At 39.7% G+C, this 15,685-nt stretch overlaps 1 pseudogene; it reads left to right on the top strand.

Moving 5' to 3' along the window:
* Window positions 1-6,669: 6,669 nt before the first annotated feature.
* Window positions 6,670-12,326, top strand: LOC133656393 (cathepsin K-like; annotated as a pseudogene).
* The last annotated feature ends 3,359 nt before the right edge of the window (window positions 12,327-15,685 follow it).

Here is a 15,685-nt window from a genome sequence, read left to right as displayed (position 1 = left end):
ACAGGCGTAGCCAACAATCATTTGAAAGCAAACCTGTCGGAAAATAAGACTTGTGACTCACCAGTTGTCATGCTCTGTCATTGTCACTGCTCCTTTTCTGGATTCAAAAATATGACATTTAGAAGGTGATATTTTCTTTCAACAAAGTTGAGCCACACAAAAAGGACCACGGACAGGATGTTTCAGGTCGCATTGGCGTCCTCATGGCAACAACGACGGCGGTGAGAACCTGGAGCAGGGTGCATGCTGGGGGATTATATGTGTTGCCTGGTGGCCTCGGTCCAAGGCTGAATGCGAGGAGGCAGGCGCAGGTCAGCCAAGTGCTGGGAGGCAGATGGAACAGAGAATCACCACGTTTGCACTTTTCTGCAAAAGCAGGAAGTGCTTTTTCAGCTTTATGATGCTGTACGAAGGGGCGATTTTCACCGAAAGCAAAAAACACTGCTTTGAATTTCGAAGTGCGGAAAAACATTTCCTGTAACTGCACTTGGCCCCGTGATGAGGTGGCGACTTGTCCAGGGTGTACCCCGCCTTCCGCCCGTATGCAGCTGAGATAGGCTCCAGCGACCCCCCGCGACTTTGAAAGGGACAAGCGGTAGAAAATGGATGGGATGGATGTAACTGCACTTTTGTTCAGATCTGCACCAATGTTTTAGTGTTTTTAAGCTTGACACCACACCTCGCCCTTCTACAAAGTTTGTCAAACTGCAGTAACTCATTTTCTGTGTAGTCCTGCTCTAACACAAACAAACTGGGAAGAAAACATCATGTAATTATCACTTAGTAGTTCACTAATGATCAAATCATCTTCCCAAAGGGCTGCTAAAAACATGCTTGTCCATCGTTTTAATCATGATTGATGTTGAGTGTGTTGCATCGAGGTTCTGAATGGTTGCTGTACATGTGTCGTCACCACGGAAGTAGAGAGACGGCGCCGAGTCAGGAACTCGGCCATCTGCTACCTCCGGGGGACCCGAGCTCATCAGCCGCTTTACGTCCAAGTCCGGCACATTGCGTAACAATAGCTGTCTTTATACTTTCATTTTTGGGGCGTTGCTGTGGTGACAGCCGGGATAGTTCCAGGTAGCTGTGAGCACACATGACTATATTTAGCTGGCCTTGCATGACAGCATTATAACACATTGAGCCCAGGAAGTGTACAATACTTGAGGTTAATTTTACATAATAAGCACTAACCGGCTGTTTGTTTTCCACAAAAAACCAATTTCTTTGTGCCTCTTCCACCTTCAGATTCTATTTTGGACGTCTGCAAAGTGGTTACAAAGTGGATTCACATGAAAGTTCATGATGTACTGAAAAGGAGAAGGACAATCAATAAGAAGCTTGTTTCATTTACCATGACAACAAAATAATCGAAAACTGGACTCCAACCAGGTAGATTGTTTTTTTTTTTCATTAGCATTTTATATTTGTTCTGTCAACAACACTTTACTCAGGCAAAAGAGTCTTCTAAAGTGTCTTCTTTTAAAGTTGGCAGCTGAAATTATAGCTGAACCACTGACTCACATTTTTAACCTTACTCTAATTTCAAATGAAATCCCCTTGGATTGGAAATCTGCCTTTGTAATCCCCCTATTAAAAGGAGGTGACACATGTAATCTAAATAATTACAGACCGATCTCTAAACTCTCTGTTCTGGCAAAAGTGCTTGAATCCCTTATCAGTGAACAGATAAAAGACTTTTTGGACACCAACTTTATTCTGTCACCATTTCAGTCAGGTTTTCGCAAAAATCACAGTACTGTTACTGCTGCTATGAAGTTTATAAATGATGTAACTGAAGCTGTTGACAAGAAGCAGTGTTGTCTGTCCCTCTTCATTGACTTTTCAAAGGCATTTGATACTGTTGATCATGTAATTTTAATCAGCTATTGGTTTTTCTCAGCAAGCAGTTGGATGGTTTGCAAATTATCTCACAAGTAGAACTCAGGCTGTTCAGATAGAAGGTTCCTCCTCGGACGTACTGCAAGTGAAAAAGGGTGTCCCTCAAGGTTCTGTGTTGGGCCCTTTATTATTCACTATTTACATAAATAATCTTGGACAGAATATTCCGAACTCAACTTTCCATTTCTATGCTGAGGATACTGTCATTTACTGCACAGCACCCACTCCTGCTGAGGCCTTTAAATATCTACAATATGGCTTTGACAGAGTACAAGAACAACTTTGCTATCTTCAACTGGTTTTAAATGCAGAGAAAACAACGTGTATGTTCTTTACCACATCAAAAACTGTAAGATCAGCACTGTGTGAAAACATTTTAACAAGAAATGGGCAACAAATTATGTTAGTATCTGCTTTTAAAAATTTAGGATTTTTAATTGATGACCACTTGAGTTTTAAGGAGCACATTCAGTATGTTGTAAAAAATCTGAAACTTTTACTGGGATTTTATTATAGAAACAAGTCTTGCTTTTCTTTTACTGTGAAACAGAAATTGGTGGAAACAACCTTTTTACCTGTTATTGACTATGGAGATGTGTTGTACATGAATGCTACTGGTGGTTGTCTCCACAAGCTGGATAGTGTATACCACGGGGCACTGAGATCCATCACCAACTGTGCTCCCCTTACTCACCATTGTGTGTTATACTCAATGGTTAACTGGACATCTTTATGCGCTCCACGCCTCAATCATTGGTATGTTTTCATCTACAAAACCATTCTGGGTATCACTCCATCTTATCTATCTTGTCTTTTAACAAAGAAACAAGGAAGTCACAATCTTCGTTCAATGAAAGTTCTGCAATTTGTCGTCCCCAAAGTAAGAACTGAACTGGGCAAGAAAGCATTTAGGTTTTCAGCACCAAAGGCTTGGAATAACCTACAATCGAATATTCAACTTCAAACCCTTGTTACATTGAATAAGTTTTTAGCTTCTGTGAAAGGACTGCAGTCTACCTTGTCTGTATGCACATGTGTCATGTGAGCAAGTTGTAATGTTGTAAATTTGATGTTTTATGTGTTGTTTACTGTTTTTAATATAACCTTGCTGCTGCCCTCTTGGCCAGGTCTCCCTTGGAAAAGAGATCTTTGATCTCAATGGGATTTTTACCTGGTTAAATAAAGGCTAAAAAAATACAAATAAATTCTACAGCTGTAGTTTGGTTTAAACAGGAAGATTTAGAAACAGTAGTCAGCTGTGTTCAAACTACAAACAAATTGAATTTCACTTTCAATTAATCAGGGATAGCTAGCCCCTTGAGAAGCAGCATCTTGTTTTCGAGGGGGTCACAAAAATGAACAAAATGTTACGGCGCACGCGCAGTCTGCTTCTCCCTCCTCTGCGGGAGCACCTAGAGGCTCCGCTGTGAGCTCCTGCAAGACACGCCCCCGCGCTTGCCACGCCCACGCTTCGCCGCAGCCGGAGACAATCTGCAATCAGCGCACCTGGACCTGATGAGAGGGAGCTGAATAAAGGACCAGTGGACCCAAGGATCCTGGTGGGACCTTAGTTTCTCAATGGTGTACAGTAAGCCTACTCTAGCTTGACGCTCTTTGTTTTCCCTCTGCGTTTTCCCTCCGTGCCTGACTTCCTTGTTTGTCCTCCCTCAGTGCCCTCCCGAGTTTTGCCCTTGGTGATTCTTCCGTTGTTTTCCCCTGTGGACTTTGGATTGCCTTCCTGGATCCTTGAACCTCGCCCAGACACGGACCTTGTCACTCCTCTACTGCCCTGGACCACCTGCCTGCCCCACGGACTGCCTCGTTCCTTCACTCGCAACACTTTGTAACACACACCTCAGCTAACTACACACATAGACTCACACACACACACACACTTGGGTTTTGACACTCTCCATTTCCTTAGTTTAGTTTATTAGTTAGTATTGTTTATTATTATTATATATGTATATATATTGACTATATATATATAATAAATTATTGAACATTACTGCCTCCTGGTTTCTGAGCCGACATCTCCCCTCTGTTAAACCATAACACAAAACTGTTATGGAAAATTCAACATAAGTATCAATGTTGTTCAACTCATACAGGTATATATGTATTTTTGTCATTTTCAGATATGGATTTTTCAAGATTTTTAGAATAAAAATATTTTTATTTTTTTTGCTTTATGTTTAGCCATAATATTTGATGTATAAATTATTTGAACTGGATACATTTGAACTACATCATATGTTGCTTAACATGATGCAGCATATTGTATTTGAGGGGGTCACAAAAACCACAAAAATGATAAAAAACATTTTTTTTAAAATAACACGAGGTTCAAATACAAACATGTATCTCCAAATTATGACATTTTTAGAGATAGGTTTTTTGAAAAACAAAAATGCTTTTTCATTTTAATTGTTACCATAAAATTTGTTGTCTAAATGCTTTTACAGGATACATTTAAAATATATCATACATAGCTTTTAGCGTAATACAGAATCCTGTTTGAGGGTGTCACAAAAACGAACAAAATTATTCAAAATAAGGATCAATGTTGTTCAAATAAAAACATGTCTCTTCAAATATTGTCATTTTTAGAAATATATTTTTCACACAAAAAATATTACACATTTAAAGGTTTGCCATAAGCTGTTGTGTCTAAATGCTTTTAAAGGCCTACTGAAATGAAATGTTTTTATTTAAACGGGTATAGCAGATCCATTCTATGTGTCATACTTGATCATTTTGCGATATTGCCATATTTTTGCTGAAAGGATTTAGTAGAGAACAACGACGATAAAGGTCGCAACTTTTGGTCGCTGATAAAAAAAAGCCTTGCCTATACCGGAAGTAGCGTGACGTCACCGGAGGAAGGACTCCTCACATTTTCCCATTGTTTACAATGCAGCGAGAGAGATTCGGACCGAGAAAGCGACGATTACCCCATTAATTTGAGCGAGGATGAAAGATTTGTGGATGAGGAAAGTGAGAGTGAAGGACTACAGTGCAGTGCAGGACGTATCTTTTTTTCGCTCTGACCGTAACTTGGGTACAAGGGTTCATTGGATTCAACACTTTCTCCTTTTTCTATTGTGGATCACGGATTTGTATTTAAAACCACCTCGGATACTATATCCTCTTGAAAATGAGAGTCGAGAACGCGAAATGGACATTCACAGTGACTTTTATCTCCACGACAATACATCGGAGAAGCTCTTTAGCTACTGAGCTAATGTGATAGCATCGGGCTCAAAGGCAGATAGAAACAAAATAAATAAATCCCTGACTGGAAGGACAGACAGAAGATCAACAATACTATTAAACCATGGACATGTAAATACACGGTTAATAATTCCCAGCTTGGCGAAGCTTAACAATGCTGTTGCTAACGATGCCATTGAAGCTAACTTAGCAACGGGACCTCACAGAGCTATGATAAAAACATTAGCGCTCCATCTACGCCAGCCAGCCCTCATCTGCTCATCAACACCCGTGCTCACCTGCGTTCCAGCGATCGACGGAGGGACGAAGGACTTCACCCGATCATCCGTGCGGTCGGCGGCTAGCGTCGGCTAGCACGTCTGCTATCCAAGTCAAAGTCCTCCTGGTTGTGTTGCTACAGCCAGCCGCTAATACACAGATCCCACCTACAACTTTCTTCTTTGCAGTCTTCATTGTTCATTAAACAAATTGCAAAAGATTCACCAACACAGATGTCCAGAATACTGTGGAATTTTGAGATGAAAACAGAGCTTTTTTGTATTGGATTCAATGGGGTACCAATACTTCCGTTTCAACGATTGATGCCGCGCACATACGTCATCATATATAGACGTTTTCAATCGGAAGTTTAGCGGGAAATTTAAAATTGCACTTTATAAGTTAACCCGGCCGTATTGGCATGTGTTGCAATGTTAAGATTTCATCATTGATATATAAACTATCAGACTGCGTGGTCGGTAGTAGTGGGTTTCAGTAGGCCTTTAACTTGATCAATTTTAAATATATCATATATAGCTTAGCATGATGCAGCATCCTGTTTTTGAGGGGGTCAAAAAACACAAAAATTAACAAATCAATTATAAAACGTTCAACATTAGTATAATGTAACCTTTAAAGATAGATAATTAAATGAAAAAAAGTTTTTTAGAAGATTTAAAAAAAAAAAAAATGTAGTTCACTTTAAGTTTTGCCATAAAATTTGATGTCTAAATGCTTTTAACTGGATACATTATAGCCAAGCATGATACACCAAGTCACGATGGTCACAATATGAGGCAGATGATGCAGCAAATTGCTTTTCGACGAGGTCACAAAAACATAAAATTCAACAAAATTATCCAAAAATATACATCAATATCAATGATCAAATAAAAGACTTATACCACCAAATGTTGTCACTTTCAGAGATAGTTTTTTCAAAGAAAAGAAAAATCATATTTGGATGTTTTAATGGATCCATTTTAAATATAGACTTGTCCAGGGTGTACCCAACCTTCCACCCGAATGCAGCTGGGATAGGCTCCAGCTACCCCCGCGACCCCAAAAGGGACAAGCGGTAGAAAATAGATGGCATTTTAAATCTATGATATAAAGCTTAAAATGATGAAATAATAACAATGATCAAACAAAAAAAAAAAGTAAAACTAATTTGTGAAAATAAACACATTTTTGTGATGATTACTACTAAAACCAAGTAATTACTTTTTTTTTTTTGGTGTCAATTCAGAACCTCAAAGCAGGAAATAAGACATGACTACGCCAAAGTAATTTGATATAGAAATGTAACTTTTGTGTGTTTGTTGCAGGATGCGTATTCTTTGCACTGTGCTTTTTTCGGGCCTCCTGGTCCTTAGCTGCTCTCCTTCATCTTTAAAACACATGTGGCTAAAGTGGACCTTCCGCGATGAAAAGGTTAATCAGAACCAGGTAAGATTATGTCCTGGGGTTGAATAGTGTGTCTAGCGTGCTTGAAAGTCTCTCTTATTGTTTTGCTTTTTAGACCGAGGCAGCCTTCAGGAGAGCCGTATGGGAGAAGAACGTGGAAGGGGTGCTGAGACACAACTAGGACGTTTTGATGGGTAAACAGAACTTCACCCTGGGACTGAACCACCGAGCAGACGTGGTTAGTTTCATAACTAAAGAACACTGACCTCTAGTGGGGGAAGGTGGTTCAAGCAGACAGAAATCCTCCACCATGACGCGTTTCTCTCTTGCTAAGACAGCAGTGGTCAACAGGAAGCTGAATGGTTTAAAGATGGAGGAGACGTTAAAGCCCGCCAGGCCCTAACGTTGCCTCGCAGTGTGGACTGGCGGACTTAACCAGGGCTCATGCGGGTCATGCTGGGCGCTTTGGGCGCCCTGCAAGGCCAGATGAAGACGAAGACGGGGGTCCTGGTGCCGCTCAGCCCGCAGAACCTAGTGGACTGCAGCAGCGGCGACGTCACTAATGCTTACAGATACATTGTACGAAACCGCGGCGTCGACTCGGAGTGCTTCTCCCCGTACGAGCACCAGGTCATCATCACAGTGCATACACTTTGTTCTGTACCTAACGATTTGATCCAATTCCTGGGGTGACGATTTGATTCAGAATCGATTGTCGATTCAACACCGCTTGTCCCTTCTGGGGTCGCAGGCGGAAGGCGGGGTACACCCTGGACAAGTCGCCACCTCATCGCAGGGCCAACACAGATAGACAGACAACATTCACACTCACATTCACACACTAGGGACCATTTTTAATGTTGCCAATCAACCTATCCCCAGGTGCATGTCTTTGGAAGTGGGAGGAAGCCGGAGTACCCGGAGGTAACCCACCAAGTCACAGGGAGAACATGCAAACTCCATACAGAAAGATCCCGAGGCCATGGATCGAACCCAGGACCTTCGTATTGTGAGGCACACGCACTAACCCCCGTACCACAGTGATGCCCTCGATTCAACACGACTCTCGCAATGTATTATTTGGTATAGTATTTATAATGAAACTATTTTAAAACAGACTACAGGTTAGAAAAGCTCCTTCTGGTTGCTTTGAGATGGCCTAAAACATATTTTTTTAAACTGAGTCTTATAAAATCCATCCATCCATTGTCTACCCGAGTCCCTTTTGGGGTCGCGGGGGGTGCTGGAGGCAAACTCAGCTGCATTCGGGCGGAAGGCGGGGTGCACCCTGGACAAGTCGCCACCTCATCGCAGGGCCAACACAGATAGACAGACAACATTCACACTCACATTCACACACTAGGGACCATTTAGTGTTGCCAAACAACCTATCCCCAGGTGCATGTTTTTGGCGGTAGGAGGAAGCCGGAGTATCGGGAGGGAACCCACGCAGTCACGGGGAGAACATGCAAACTCCACACAGAAAGATCCCGAGCCCGGGATTGAACTCAGGACTACTCAGGACCTTCGTATTGTGAGGCACATGCACTAACCCCTGTCCCGCCGTGCTGCCTGTCTTATAAAATAAATGTATTATTTATGTATTTTTTTAATTGATTTTTGAAAATTATAAATCAATTTAGAATCGGGATGAATAAGAATCGCGATTCGGATGTGAATCAATCTTTTTGTGTACCCCTACTCTGTACTATTATTAAGCATATAACACATGTGTACCTAATGAATATATGCTAAATTACACACATGAAGCTAGAAAACATGTTTTGCTTGGACTCAGCAGGTGTCGGGAGTGAAATCTACATGTTTGCACCTAACAGATGCAGCGTGATTGCATGAATTATGTGCATATTGAAGTACCTTAAGCTACGCATTCATACGAGATGTATGGATTTATGCATGGTCACTAATATGGAAATGATATTGGTACCAGCAGGATGGGCCGTGTCGCTATAATGTAAGGGGAAAGGCGGGCCGCTGCTCTAGCTTCCGTGTGCTCCCACAAGGGGGACGAGGCGGCGCTGCAGACCACCGTGGGGCCCGTAGCCGTGGCTGTGAACGCCATGCTGTCGTATTTCCATCTCTACATGGGAGGTGAGAATGACGGACAGATTGGGAATGTTTACTGTGAAAATCAGCCATATATTAATAAACCGTTTTCATACCTTTAACACTTCAGAATATTTTTTCAGAGTCTAATAAGTGGAATGAATGAATGAAGTGACTATAATGCTGAATACGACATCACATTACAATGCAACTATGCCCCCTAGTGGCTGTGATTAGTATAGCGGATGACATCGGCAATTAGTTTCTGTCGCTTTTGATTGTCTTGTAAAAAATGTCCTCTATCTTAAACAAAATGTGTTTGCACTCACAAAAATGCTTAAAATGTTGCTTACGTTTCACCTTTTTCATATCACACAGCAGCATTTTTTGGAAAACCATAATACCAGAGTCGTGCAGTCTACCAAAGCTAAAAACCGCCGTGACTTTTTTTTTTACCACTATCCGATATACTGATATGTACAGACCTTCATTTGCGATACCACTATTAATCGATATTGCTATACATACAGATCAGCTCTTCTCTCAAACTAAAGTCAGGTCACATCATGTCATGTCATAAATGAACACATTATGCTTCTTTTACTGTGATGTCCCTCAATGCATTTCACAAATAAACTCCGTTTGCGAAAAATATATTAAAAAATTGAATTACTAAGGGTGTCCTGATACAACTTTTCACTTCCCATTTGATATTGATATCTGAGCCTAGGCCGACGCCAATATCAATCCGATACGATATTAGCACGACTCATACGTACTTTGTTGTGTGGAATGTTAAAAAAGGCTTAAAGTGAAATTAGTCAAACGGATAACAATGGAAGGTATGAAAACACTAACCTATTTTTATTAACCATCTGAAATGGACTTATGCTGTCTTTAAGTTGAAGTGGTGTGGTGATTGTTTGTATGGCGACACCTAATGCTCACAATAATTTATCAAGTTAAGCTCATGACGCAGTAAGTTAAACGATGCGGACACGCTTGTTACTGGATACTTTTCAATACACTTCTGCCTTCTGCCCTATCTGTAAGTTATATGCAACTATAATTATTTGATAGTTGTTTATATTGTTTTAGACTGCAAAATTGTTCAACTAAGGACACATATTACGTATGTCTAGCTATTGTGTGCTTAGCTGTTGTGTAGCTGCTCCTAGTAGCCTACAGCCTACCATGTTTATCTTTTGTAAATGACTTCACTAAAATGCAATTAAAGACCAAGAGTGTGTGCTTATTGGAGGACATTTAGATGTTAGCTGACTGTCCAGTTTTGCACAAGTAAATGCGCTGCAGGACTGCTTGTATCGGAGATTATATCGGAGACTTTACATGCATAGAATAGAATAGAATAGAATAGAATAGAATAGAATAGAAATGCATAGTTTCTTTTGCGACTCTCGGGCTGATATTTAAAGGGGAACTGCACTTTCTGGGGAATTTTGCCTATTGTTCACAATCATTATGAGAGACAAGAATAGGGATGATACTCGAAACCGGTTTTCCCGGTTGTTCGATAAGAAAATAACCGAGTCCTCGGACTCGAATCCCTTTTTGAGAACAGGTACCCGTTATCGAGACCACTATAGTAAAGAAAAGAGTTGGTTCTTTATTCGAATCCCTCGTAACGAATCCCGTCCCGACCAGACATGCTCCGTGTGACATCACAATAAATCAGTCATGTAGCTCAGTCATTAGGCGCAGATAGCGAAAGCAGGAAAACAATGGACGGGAAAAAGCGCTCCAAGGTGTAATAAAGTTCAAAACAAAAGGTATAATCCAATGAATAACTTTACTGAGAGATTTGAGCAGGGTACAAACTCATGAAGAACACTTTTACGACCCACCGGAAACATAGCAACCAGGCTAGCAACGCACCTCCTTTACGGCAGCTGGCGCAACGTTCTTAAAGCAACCGCAGCACATACATATATATACAACACATCTCCCTTTTTTAACTTTTGTTTTTCACACTGTATATGTGTTGTCTGTCTAATTATAAATAATGCAGACGAGGCGTGTTGGCTGAGTTCTTGACGTTTACTTTCACGGGTGACGACATGCAACAACACTTTTCAGGGCTACCGCGCATGCTCGTCACTCCCGTTGCATGATGGGTAGTGTAGTTGTTATATTCCCTAGCTCGTAACATCTTTCCCCCTATAAAGAAATAATGTTAACTCAATAAAGTGTATTTCTTTTTTTAGCTTTAACTTTTCATTTTTTGGCATTGTAACCACATTTGCAAACAACTTTTTTCTTCATAGAATTTTCTTTCTTTCTTTAAAGTGCAAAAATGTCAAAGCATCATAAACATAGCAGCAGAATTGCACTTTTTGGAGAGCTGTATTATTTCCAGTTTTGTGCCCAAGGGACTGATTTTATTTAACACTATATTATTATTTATACACCTATAGTGATAACAGAGACAGGTTGTTTTTGTGTTACTGTATATATTTTTTTTATTTTATTTTTTTAGGGGGGTAACATTCAATATTTATTTATTTATTAGATTAAATTGTTTTCTTATATAATAAAAGTGAGCTTTTGTTAAACCAAATATTGTGTGTTTTTTTCCATATACAACAACCTATCTGGACTCGATAAGAGAATCGATAAGGAATCGGTTCGATAAGAGGATTCGATAATAGACTCGAACTCGATAATTTCTTATCAAACATCATCCCTAGACAAGAACACACATGTCTTTTTTGGGGGATTTTAAAGATGCTTAAAAAAACGCTTGCAAGATTGGGAGTCACTGTTGTAGCCTTCAAAGCCCTCTAAAACAATTTCAAAACCTTCCATCAACGTTTGATGTGACACTGCAAATCTATATATATAATGTAGTCACAGACACGATCATAACAATATGTAATATGTTCAATATTTACTGTATTTTGGTCATTTTATGCACAGTCGGAACTAATTATTCGGGTAAATGGTAAACGGGTTATACTTGTATAGCATTTTCTACCTTCAAGGTACTCAAAGCGCTTTGACACTATTTCCACATTCACACACACCTTCACACACTGATAACAGGAGCTGCCATGCAAGCCGCTAACCACGACCCATCAGGAGCAAGGTTGAAATGTCTAGCTCAAGGACACAACGGACGTGACTAGGTTGGTTGAAGCTGGGGATCGAACCAGGAACCCTCAGGTTGCTGGCTCAGTCACTCTCCCAACTGCGCCACGCCGTCGGGGCATTAATTTCCATTTTCATAGCAGCACACTTCTGACTTCCGGCTGAAAAAATGTTCCTACTTCCTGAATCAAATGCCAGTGTGTTTTCTAAACATGGCACACTTGGTATCAGACAACGAAAACTACTATTTTTTGACACATGAGGATTTAGTACCTTATCTGTTTCAAACTAAAGATACGGAGGATGAACTGCTGGTTATAGAAGCGAGCACGAAGAAGAGGCTGTAACTTTGGAGCAGACGGAAGCCGAGAGAGTGCGACATGGTCACGCTGCAAATGTGGAACTTTTGAGCCAAGCTATACCAAATTAATGGAGTGTCAAATTCCACAGGAAACGTCCCCTGCCAGCTTGACCAAACGGACCATCGAGTGAGACACTATTATATTGATCATGATACATCTAAATCTAGATCTAAAAAATATTTAAAATTTGATACTAAAAATATATATAGTATCTCTGCCTAAAGTGGCAAGCAAAAATCATCGTCTTTTTATAATGCAGTGCATCATGGCACTACAGCAGTGATTCTCATACTGTGATACAGCTACCACTAGTGGCAAAGTCGTGTAAAACGAGAGTATGGCCCACTAAACAACAGGCGCCATGACTGCTACCGACGATGTGGGCAATTGCTATCGTTTTAAAACCAAAATGATACGTCTATATATTGTTCTAAACATACTCCAGCTCATAAACTTAGAATAAAACATGCTTTTATTTTGTGAAAGTATAATTTTGCATCCGTATATGCCGCACTCTGCTGCTACATTCCTGCAATGTTTCGTGACCAGCAGGCACTCTAACATCCATCCATCCATTTCCTACCGCTTATTAGCTGGAGCCTATCTCAGCTACAATCGGGCGGAAGGCGGGGTACACCCTGGACAAGTCGCCACCTCATCACAGGGCGGCACTCATGTAAAAAAATACACAGAACGACCAACAAATACAACTTATTAGCTTCCTATTGCCAAGAGCTTCATTACCTTTCAACAATCACAAAGAAATTATGACATTTGTGTGAAGTACCGTATTTTTCGGAGTATAAGTCGCTCCGGAGTATAAGTCGCACCGGCCGAAAATGCATAATAAAGAAGGAAAAAAACATATATAATTCGCACTGGAGTATAAGTCGCATTTTTTTGGGAAATTTATTTGATAAATCCCAACACCAAGAATAGACATTTGAAAGGCAATTTAAAATAAATAAAGAATAGTGAACAACAGGCTGAATAAGTGTACGTTATATGACACATAAATAACCAACTGAGAACGTGACTGGTATGTTAACGTAACATATTATGGTAAGAATCATTCAAATAACTATAACATATAGAACATGCTATACGTTTACCAAACAATCTGTCACTCCTAATCGCTAAATCCCATAAAATCTTATAAGTCTAGTCTCTTACGTGAATGAGCTAAATAATATTATTTGATATTTTAAGGTAATGTGTTAATAATTTCACACATAAGTCGCTCCTGAGTATAAGTCGCACCCCCGGCCAAACTATGAAAAAAACTGCGACTTATAGTCCGAAAAATACGGTATGTTAACTGATAGGTTGATTGGCAACACTAAATTGGCCCTAGTGTGTGAATGTGAGTGTGAATGTTTTCTGTCTATCTGTGTTGGCCCTGCGATGAGGTGGCGACTTGTCCAGGGTGTACCCCGCCTTCCGCCCGAATGCAGCTGAGATAGGCTCCAGCACCCAATGTATTTGTAATCATTGTATGTAACACGATTTTTGAAGATATTCATGATGGCAATCGTCTCTAATTGAGCTTGCAGACAATGAATGTTGTCTGTCTATCTGTGTTGGCCCTGCGATGAGGTGGCGACTTGTCCAGGGTGTACCCCGCCTACCGCCCGGATGTAGCTGGATAGGCTCAAGCGACCCCCCACGACCCCGACAGGGACAAGCGGTAGAAAATGGATGGATGGATGGATGGATGTAACACTCATTATGTATTATTCTAACTGATCTTTCCTTTTTGTAACATGTATTTTTGTAATTATTTCCACATATTTCTGCACAAAAAATTAGATATGGTAACACTGGCGAGCAGTGGAGAATATGGAGGGAATTTTGGTCCAGAACATATTTTGCTTTATTAATTATTGACATACTTCTTGCTACTTCATGTTGTATATTTTTCATGAGATTTCCAGGTGTTTTGTTATCTATTATGACACCCAAAATGTTTTTTTTTTTAATCTTTCAATGTCTGTCTATTTGTATTTGTGTTTGCCTTTCTCTTCTAGTGCTACCAAATTGCATTAGGGTATTTTAGTTTTACTGAGATTCAAAGATCTCACACATCTCATTAATGTATTAGATTAGATTAGATTTAATGTGTTCTGTTATTATTTGTATTAGCTTCTGTGTGTTGTCTCTTGAACAAAACGCAGATGTTGTATCGTGTGTTTACCTGGCACAAGACGCTGTAATTGGTGGCTGCCCAATGTTAGCAGACCTTCACTTCCCATACTTGTCTTCTTTCAGGGTTGTGGGGAAAACTATGTAAAAGCTTTCCACAATTCTCGCAGGTGGGACAGCCCCATGCCGCACAACACAGCATTAATACACGTCGAAAAACTAACAAGGAAGCGCCGCAAACACATCAGCTCAAAGTTAGTAGCAGTCATGGCACCCTGTAGTCACTTGAGTGTATTTTGACCAATCATTGAGGAGATCGTCTGAAACCAAGTTAGCCATACTTTCTTCATACAAACTCCGCTTCTAGTGTGGCACGCGGGCTCCATTTAGTAGTACGCCAAAGAATCACTTTATTAAAGTACAGTGTTTTATTTTCCTAAATTTAAACACAGTGTTACTGTTCAAAATGTGTGTTATGTTACAGTGGCCAAAATATTGAATATACTTTTTAAATAAAATCACTGCCTTGTTTTTAATGAATACTTAGGCCTACTACGCTACTGTACATTAATGTTGTCATTATGGTGGTACTTGGAGAGCCAAGTTTTTTCTGAGGTGGAACTTGGTAAAAAAAAAAAAATGGTTGGGAACCACTGCACTTCATTATTTGACAATGTCAGAACAGTATAAATTTGTATTGAATCAAATATATTACTTTAAATATACATACTTAATGCAATTTTTCCATCTATTTTAAAACAAATTAATTTAAAAATGTTTATGTTTTAGGAAGTGCTGTCAAATGAATATTTTTTTAGTCAGAATAATCACATTTTGAATTTGGATTAATCATGATTAATCAAAGTATTATTTGTTTACATAATTTAAATCAACCTAAAAATTACCCTAGTGTGTGAATGTGAGTTTGAATGTTGTCTATCTGTTTTGGCCCTGCGATCAGCTGGCAACTTAAAAAAAACACCTCAATATTTGGACACAAATGCAAACTTTTTTGTGATTAATCATGAGTTAACTTGTTATTTTTATTATGTTATTTGTTTTCTGTGTGTAATATTTGGACCTCATTTTGGATTAAAAGTAGAACATGCATGTGAGAAACAAAACAATTATAGACATATTGTTCAGCACATACCTCAAAAGTGAGCATGATTGTTTATATTCGTTTGGCTCTTTCCTGTACA

The sequence above is a fragment of the Entelurus aequoreus genome, linkage group LG08 (assembly GCF_033978785.1).
Source record: "Entelurus aequoreus isolate RoL-2023_Sb linkage group LG08, RoL_Eaeq_v1.1, whole genome shotgun sequence".
Taxonomy (NCBI): Eukaryota; Metazoa; Chordata; class Actinopteri; order Syngnathiformes; family Syngnathidae; genus Entelurus; species Entelurus aequoreus.
The sequence above is the reverse complement of the archived record's forward strand: the minus strand, read 5'-3'. Positions and strand labels throughout refer to the sequence as shown.